Genomic DNA, 8028 nt, shown 5'->3' on the forward strand with positions numbered 1-8028 from the left:
TCAGCCACGCGAAAGCTCAAAGACTGTCAATCAATTATCCCATTTGTGAAGAACTTTACCCAAACAGGCCTTGTTGTTCTTGCGTGTGATTACCAGCTCCAGCGGACCAGCGTGTTCTCATCTAGTCCGGGATAACAAGGCCCCAAACCAGTTGTTTTCATCGCGTACAAAAGCATTAACTTAACAACAGAGCCAGGGGTCATCCGCTATTCTTTTTACAGAGCAATCACGGGAGGCAAAATGGGCTCGTTGCAGTAATGAGCGTGCACGCACCACGCCCTGACACGGACTCGCAAGATCTCTCTCCCGCTTTGAAGAGAACAAACACCTCGGTGAAAACTTTTAAGCATTCCCTCTCTGTTTCTCTTTCTCAGATATGTTGCGAGAAGCAAATACATCTCGTTGCCCGAACTCCAAAGCGCCGCCGCTCTCCAGTGTGCAAAACTAATCAGCCCGTGTTACTCGCCCAAGGTCTTCCCACTCTTTTTTATTTTTTTTATTAGCAGTGTTCGGCCCCCACTGTGAGGCAACATGAAAGGGAAAGCATGGGCGCTCAAAAGAGGGGCTCCGTCTTTCGCAATTTGTGTCAATCTAGCTTGCTTTAGCGTGTTTACAGAGAGATCAATTCCCCAACTCCGAGGGGCCGACATTGTCAAAAGTGAATAATTTAATAATGATAACCTGAAACTTTTTCTTTTGCCATAATTGCCTCTGTAATATTCTTCCAGATTTTTTTTTTCTTTCTCTGGCTCAGCCAAACACGAATCAAAGTGGTGCTTGTTTATTTCGTGGTGGTGACAAAGTAAATGTTTCTTTCTAATGACTTTGACCTTCAGTTGTTAACAGATTTGGAGAGGAAGCTTTTGTCTTTGAGGCCCTGATGTCTTCTCATTTATCCTGACGTCTACGCAGTTTTAAATAAAGACTTTTAAGCATTTGAAATGACTACAAAGTTCACACACATTACTTTCCCTCGCCCTCTACTTAGCCCTTAAATCCGCGGCACCATTGCGGCCAGCAGCCCAGCGCACATCTAAAAACTGCTTAAGATCTCGCACGGGCATCGGGATGTGGATGTCTGCGCCCCACATGGCTCATCAATGAATTATGGGCCCACTGCTTTCCAACAGACGCCGCCGTGTGAGATCTGCTTAGCTGATGAAAAATTACATCAACATCAAAGAAGTCCTCTTAAAAGAGCAAGTTTAGAAGAATTAATATTTGATGGTGCTGAAAGCCTTGCATAAGCACACAGGCAACGAGTGCCTGGTAATCTCTTAAGAATATTAAAAGCCCTAATATGCCATATTTACTGATATTAAGGATTAAAACAGCATATAATATGCGTTTAAAAAGCGTTTTGCATATCAAAATACAATTTGTGAGCAGTGATTTAATGGTAGTTAATAAGACTCATTTCAAAAGGCATAGCAGGAGTGGACACAGCAGGCTTCCCTCTGCCACCTTGTGGTCGATTTATACCACTGCAGGGGAGGAAGGGCTGTTCAAATATCATGACATACTACTTGACGTGGTTCATGTTAGAGTTGCATTTTTAGTATTACTCCTCATTATAATGTGTCTGTGGCTCTGGAGGAGCGTTGTCAAGTCTTCTCTCATTCAAACAAAGGAAAACGAGTGCAGCACAGGATCCAGTAATACATCACCTGAGATATCCCTCATGTATGCTCCCCAATGTTGGCAGAACTGGTTTACGATGCACAGTTGAACAGAGTGAACTGCAAACTGCCCTCAGACTAGAGTCTTGCATTCCGCCTTGGAGATTTTAAATCTTTATTAATTAATGGTTGTTTTTACGATTCTTGTCACTAAATTATTGAATTCCTGTTTATTGTGTAGTTGTGTTGTTTCTGTTTCGCCGATTATGTTCTCATGACACCGGCTGGATAAAATAAATACATAAATAAAAAATCTTCATGGTTATTTAAGTTTGGGCTCAGAAAGACTGCGTTACAAACTGGGTGTGTTGAGTTTGAAAATAATTGACCACACACACACTGGGAACCAAAAGTCAAAATATTAAAGTCTAAGTATCCTGCTTTATTTTGACTTTTTTTATTCGTATGATCTTTCTTGTCAGTTTTTTCTGGGTCTGCCTGGATCAGAATGCGTCTGATTCTACAAGCCAATCAGATCCGGCTCCCCTTCCTATGTCACATGCAGCTAATTGGCATATAGCGCCCCCCCCCCATCTGAGTATCCACCCACTGCTTAAGGTGCGCCATATTCAGCGGTCTTAAAGAGGCAGGCGCTAAAACAGAGCGTTTCAGACAGGAGGAGAATACAGGCATGTTCTGACAATCAGTATGAGAAAAATAATGTGTTTTTTGAACATTAAAGCCTGTAAACATGTTCTAGTAGAAACCCAAAGCACAAGTATGAACCTGGAAACGAGCATGATACGTCCCCTTTAAGTAAAGGATCTGCATACCTTTCCCACCCCTGCAACTTCGTAAACACATTGCATGATGGATACTGTTACTGTGACCACAGGTGACTTCATATGGTTAAAATGAAAATGTCTGTCATCTCTTAAGTCAGATAGATCATGTTTTTATGGAGAGTATCGGGGGGGCCTTTTATGGACACACATTATGACATGTCACAGTAGGAAAGGCACAGGTGTAAATAATGTATGAATGCATGCCAATGAGTGGAAATGTAAAAAGGTCATCACTGGTGCTCAGCCGATGCAGACATGTGACTCACGTTTGAACTAAGGCATCATTTATGATAGGGAAAATGAATTTCAAGCAGCGAGGAGAGGTCCGGTGCCGACCTTGAATTCAAACCGAGGCTTGAAACAACCTTTCATTAGTGAGCCGTTTCACCTGAGCAACCGGAGAGAGGCCGCTGCACCCGAGTGAGTGAACTCGGTAATTCCTCGTACTGTCTTGTGCCCCCGTGATTTAAACTCCTCTGCCTCTCTTTGTTAACTAGCTTCAGTATAATGATGTAGTTTTCTGTGATGTTCCAACACCATGGCTGGAGGCAGGAGTTTAGTCAGCAGCATGCAGGATCAAGGAAAAAAAAAAGGAAAAGTGAGCCTCTGAAAAATGGAGAAAAATGGCTCGCAGTACCCCAAGGTAGGAAATAAATTGCAGACGATAACTAGTGAAGCGAGGCACAAACAGCATAATAAATTGTTCAAGATTTTTGCTCTCATTTTGCGGAGCAAAATCAAACTTTGGAGTGCACAGTTGGCAGGCCATTAAAAGAATTACTCCATGCTCTGAAAACAGAGGGCTTGTGTCAATCCCTATATCTTCTCTGCAGAAAGACAACGCACTCCTCGGAATTGCTTTGTGTTGTCTGCCATCTGGGCGGGTGCGCTGATATGCTCAGATCACAGTGAGGCAAGCACAAATACAGTAAGTGACTTGGAAACAGCTTTGAAAGAAACACATCTCTGTTGAATGAGGAGCTAAAGCGCGCGCTAACACACACTGGCGTGCGGTGGATGAATATTAATGCACAAATATTTATGTTTTACAGTTTCTCTCAATATATCAATATTAATGATTAATGATCTGCATTCCACACATTAAATAATTGAGCAAAAATAAATAAGTCATATTTTGCCCACTTTAATAAATATTCAGCAGATTTGGAGAGTTGTCTGCAGACTATTTTGTGTTGATAATCACTGGAGCAAAGTACATTGAAAGATTTGTTAGTTCTTTGCTTAATTCAATCAATGTTTTATATGTATATGCATATGAGAATTACCATTCCAATCAACCACTGCACACACACACACACACAATATGTTTTCCCCAACGCACAGCGAGTGTTATACACAATAAAAGTATATCATGGTTTGGAACGTTGTGTAACAGTAACAGGGTCTGTCGTAGCATTTGGGTGGACTCACAGAGGAGTGATGGCAACCGCACAGTGGCAATGTGTGCCAATGCACAAAGCTTCCACTTTCCAGTCAGTTTAACCTTTGACAAAAATGCATCCAGACATTTTGATCGTCTTCTAATAAGATGGAAGGGACATACAATTAAAGGTATTGGCTCATCATTGCGTCAATCAGAAATGAGGCTACCCATGCCTAAAGCTTGTGTTCCGGTCCGATGACGATCGTGTGAGGTCAAACAACATTAACAGGAATCATCATTGTAATAAAAGCACGTCGAGGCTGACATGACGAGGTTTGAAATGCCTGATGGTTTCCCGTGGAATCATGAAAGTAACACTTGGGCAGGAAAAAAACAAACATGTGACAGTATTAATAATGTATTTCCAGCATGCATTCTGCATCAATATTCTGCAATTTAAATGAGGGTTAAAGCGGGACATATATAAATAAATATATAAACAGTAGCATATTTTTTTTCTACCATTCAGTGAAACTTTCATTTAATTTTTTTGAGAAATTCAGATCTTGGTCACAAAAGAGGAATTTAACCCTTTGTGTCCTAGTTATGCTGTGGTCGACACCGTTGTGGTTTGTGAAACCCAGAAGAGAGCAATTTCTTTACCCTGTTTACAGTATATAAGCTAACTTAAATAAATAATAAACTGCAATAATATTTTTTATTAAATGTTGGTTTACCCACGTGATATTGACAGTCTACTCACTAGGCAAAGCCTGTATGTCTCCATGCGAGAAAGTAGGCCAAACGTCGATTCATGTTGCATTCAGTTCAAGGTCATGTGTCCCCCCCATCACAAACTTAAAAAAATGATGTGTTGATACATTTTGTAATCCTCTTAATTCACATTCGTCGCGTTAGTTATTGTTAGTTAGTTACTTGGTCTAAGTGTTGAATGGCGGGGAGACACTTTGAAGTGGACATAAAGGACTCGGTGTGCAGTTTGGGCGACGCTCATTCCTCCACCTCCGCCGTGAACATCCCTCTCCTCTGGACCAGAGTGCAACCTGCCTGATTTTTTTTTTTTTTTTAAAGCAAAATGGCGACAGTCTGAAAGAGGGGAAGACGGGCAAACGGTGTCAAGTGCAATGACACACTTGAGGACACGACTCGTCGTCCTGAGGTAAGTGGCTCATCGCCCGCTGTCCGGTTTTGATGTGCGCAGGGATACGTCGCGGCCAGGTGTGGTCATTAGTCAGGGATGTGTCGCTGCCGTGGGTCGATGTGAGGGAATAAAAAACACTGCAGTGACCGAGAACTGGGGAAAGCTGCTGCTACCTCAACTTCAATTGGCTCGCGTTTGCTACACAGAGTGTCTCTCTGAGACGTTGTTGTTACAGTTTCGTCTTTGAGGCTCAGTCTGTGGGCAGAGCAGCGAGCTGACTGTCGCATAGTATAGTCCCAGCTAACGTCAGGAGGAGTAGGCAGCTCTTTGCTATCTAGCTAAATATTTCCAGTTTGTATTGACTGTCAATTTGTGGCAACACGGAAAAGAGCCTTTCTATGACTTTAAATGGCCCATTAGAAACAGAGTGACTGTGAGAGTGAGGCACACCGTAATGCCCATATTGTATGGAAGTTGTTAAATGCCAAAAAGTGGTGCCAGTGGCTAAAGCAAAGTTCAACTGGAATCCACCTGCAAGTCGACATGAGATAGAGCTGCAGGGACAGAAGTGCAGAGCGAGCGCAGCAAAAACACCAGGAGCCTAAACAAAAGCTTGGAAATACAGAAACAAACCATCTAATCTTTCGGAAGTTCTTCAATGACAAAACTACAGAGTCGGCATAAAATAAAGATACCATTGCGAACGCTAAGAACTTAAAGACAACGGCTTGTCGGAGAATTTTAGTTACCTGGCATTACTCCGACCAACTTCTACCCGACTAAACCTGTGTCCAAAATCAATCCCTATGTACTTTATAGTGCACTATATTTACCGTCCCCTTATTTTTTGTGAATTCCCACAACCGAAAAAATAGGCTGTGTCCATGGCATTTATTTCTGTCTACTTTCCGCTAACAATCCCACAATGCAATGCATTGCATTTGTTATAGATGCTGGAATTACAGTCGTGCTATAATATACCGGTCAGAAATAACCCACGTGACGTTGCTCAGCAAGTGTCCAAAATCTCTGTTGACTGGTCATTATGGAGAGTAGGCAATGAATAAACAAGGGAGTGATTTCTGGACATAGCTCAGGGTTCTAGTTAGCGAGTGTAATCAAAGTACATGTGTACTGTATGTGTGCAGAATTTGTTTTTTGCAATTATTGCCGTCAAAAATGACCGAACATGCGGAAGCCCCAGTTTGTCTTGTGGGGCCCTCATGCATAGCAATAGCAGGCCCCGCAAGCGCCAGTTGGAAAACGTTGTACGTGATCAAGTGAACGTGACACATGGCCCCACCAAACACTGTGCTACTATCAGAGCTTAATAAGGAATTTAGGGCTGACCAGCAGTCACTTAAACTGGAAGAAACAGCAATGTACAGACACTCGCAGACACAAGCCAGACAGCATCTAGTAGCCCACCTGCTAGCAGAGATGCTACACAGGTACCCACATGATTACTGAGTGTGCTTTGTGACTAAATATCAGCAGATAAGACCCCTTTCATTAAAAATGGTGATCCATCTACATCTGGTCTACTGTGACCACTCAGAATTGTTGTACCAATAATGTGTGAAAAATATGGCAATAAGTGATTTTCTGTGACGGCTGTCAATCATTACCAAAAGAGCTGACAGCCGAGATAACGAGCAGGATGGTAGATGCTAATGACAGCCATGTTTTCCACCGCAGACGTCGCATCTTCAAGTCCCTGATGTCAGCGCCGGGAACGGAGGTTTGCAAAGCGTAGGTCTACTGTACATAAGTGAGTGTCCATCGCTCCCTGCAGGTGTCTGAGGGCGAGCTTACGTTTCCATAGCAGGGAGTCAGTGACAGCTTAACGGGCCGGTGTCGATTGTGCTGCATTAGTATACCGCGAGAGTGAAGGAGTCAACCGCTCGACTAAATAAATGAGATGGTCGAGGCGTGTTATCCACACATTGATTATGTGTCACTTGACAAGGTCAAATATTTTAACCAAGATGCCTGAAGTTCCTGAATGCTCGGCATAGCAAACAGCTCTGTGTTCTCTGCTGGCCTGGCCGGCTGCTTACACAGCTATAAATGAAGACACCTGGGACTACTTAAATGGGAGTACACTGGCCTGAATTAGCAACCCAGCTGAGGAGCAGCTGCAGAGATGGGATATTTTAGTAATCAGGTGGGTCTACCAAGAACATTGAGGTCTGCAGAAATATATCAGAGACGGGGGGAGATAAGAGCGGCGTGCCTTCATAGAATCACACTGGCTGAATCACTGCCTTCCACTCCTTAAGTCATCCGCATTGAATGAGTAACGGTCGCGGTTGTTTCTCTCGACAAAGAACGCATTGAGCTGTTCAGTTTTCCACGTTTCACTCGTATTCAATACAAACGGCAGTTCCCATTAGAGCTGCAATCAAAGACTATCTTCATTATCACGGTGAATTGTCAGAAAACAGTGAAAAATGCCCGTCGCAATTCCCGGACATCAACGTTACGTCAGTGAATGCTTGTTTTGCTCTGAATAACAGTCCGAAGGTCAGTTCACTATTACATAAGACAGCAAATCCACACACGCATGAGAAGCTGGAATCACTGGTTTGTGGGGGTATTTTTTGTCATTCTTACTTTAAATATAGGTACATTATCAGAATACTTGTAGGTACATATTTTTGTTGATTTGTTTGAGAAATTATTTCAGCTCTAGTTTCCATATTATTTACATTGTACACGTCAAGGCACTACTTTGGCAAAACATAATCTTGATGATCTTTCATATTGTGTTGATTTTGGCGGCCCCTGTAGCGTCTCCGACCACCAGAGTCCCTTTAGAAAAGCTCTCGTTTTACTGCAGCAGGCGTCGTTCTGGTTCTCCCGAGCCTCCAGCCTGCGTCTCCAGCAGCGTGGTGTCGGTGGTGGAGACGACGCTTAAGACCGGCAATGAGCTCTCCTCCTCCTGCCGGAGCTTCAGACTGTAGGTCGACGGCTGCAGCAACGCCGGTTCTAGCCGCTGCCAGAGCCCCCCCCCCC

The 8028-nt window shown here is 43.2% G+C and overlaps 1 protein-coding gene across 2 annotated transcripts in view; it reads left to right on the forward strand.

Moving 5' to 3' along the window:
* Window positions 1–4876: 4876 nt before the first annotated feature.
* The window catches only part of znf644b (zinc finger protein 644b), a 25533-nt gene continuing 22381 nt past the window's right edge, over window positions 4877–8028 (forward strand). For both annotated transcript variants that reach the window (XM_031872951.1, XM_031872952.1), the window contains exon 1: window positions 4877–5028. The gene's annotated coding sequence lies outside the window, so the exon portion shown is untranslated. The remainder of the gene's footprint in view (window positions 5029–8028) is intronic.

The sequence above is a fragment of the Anarrhichthys ocellatus genome, unplaced genomic scaffold, assembly GCF_004355925.1.
Source record: "Anarrhichthys ocellatus isolate YVR2014 unplaced genomic scaffold, GSC_Weel_1.0 scaffold67, whole genome shotgun sequence".
Lineage (NCBI taxonomy): Eukaryota > Metazoa > Chordata > Actinopteri > Perciformes > Anarhichadidae > Anarrhichthys > Anarrhichthys ocellatus.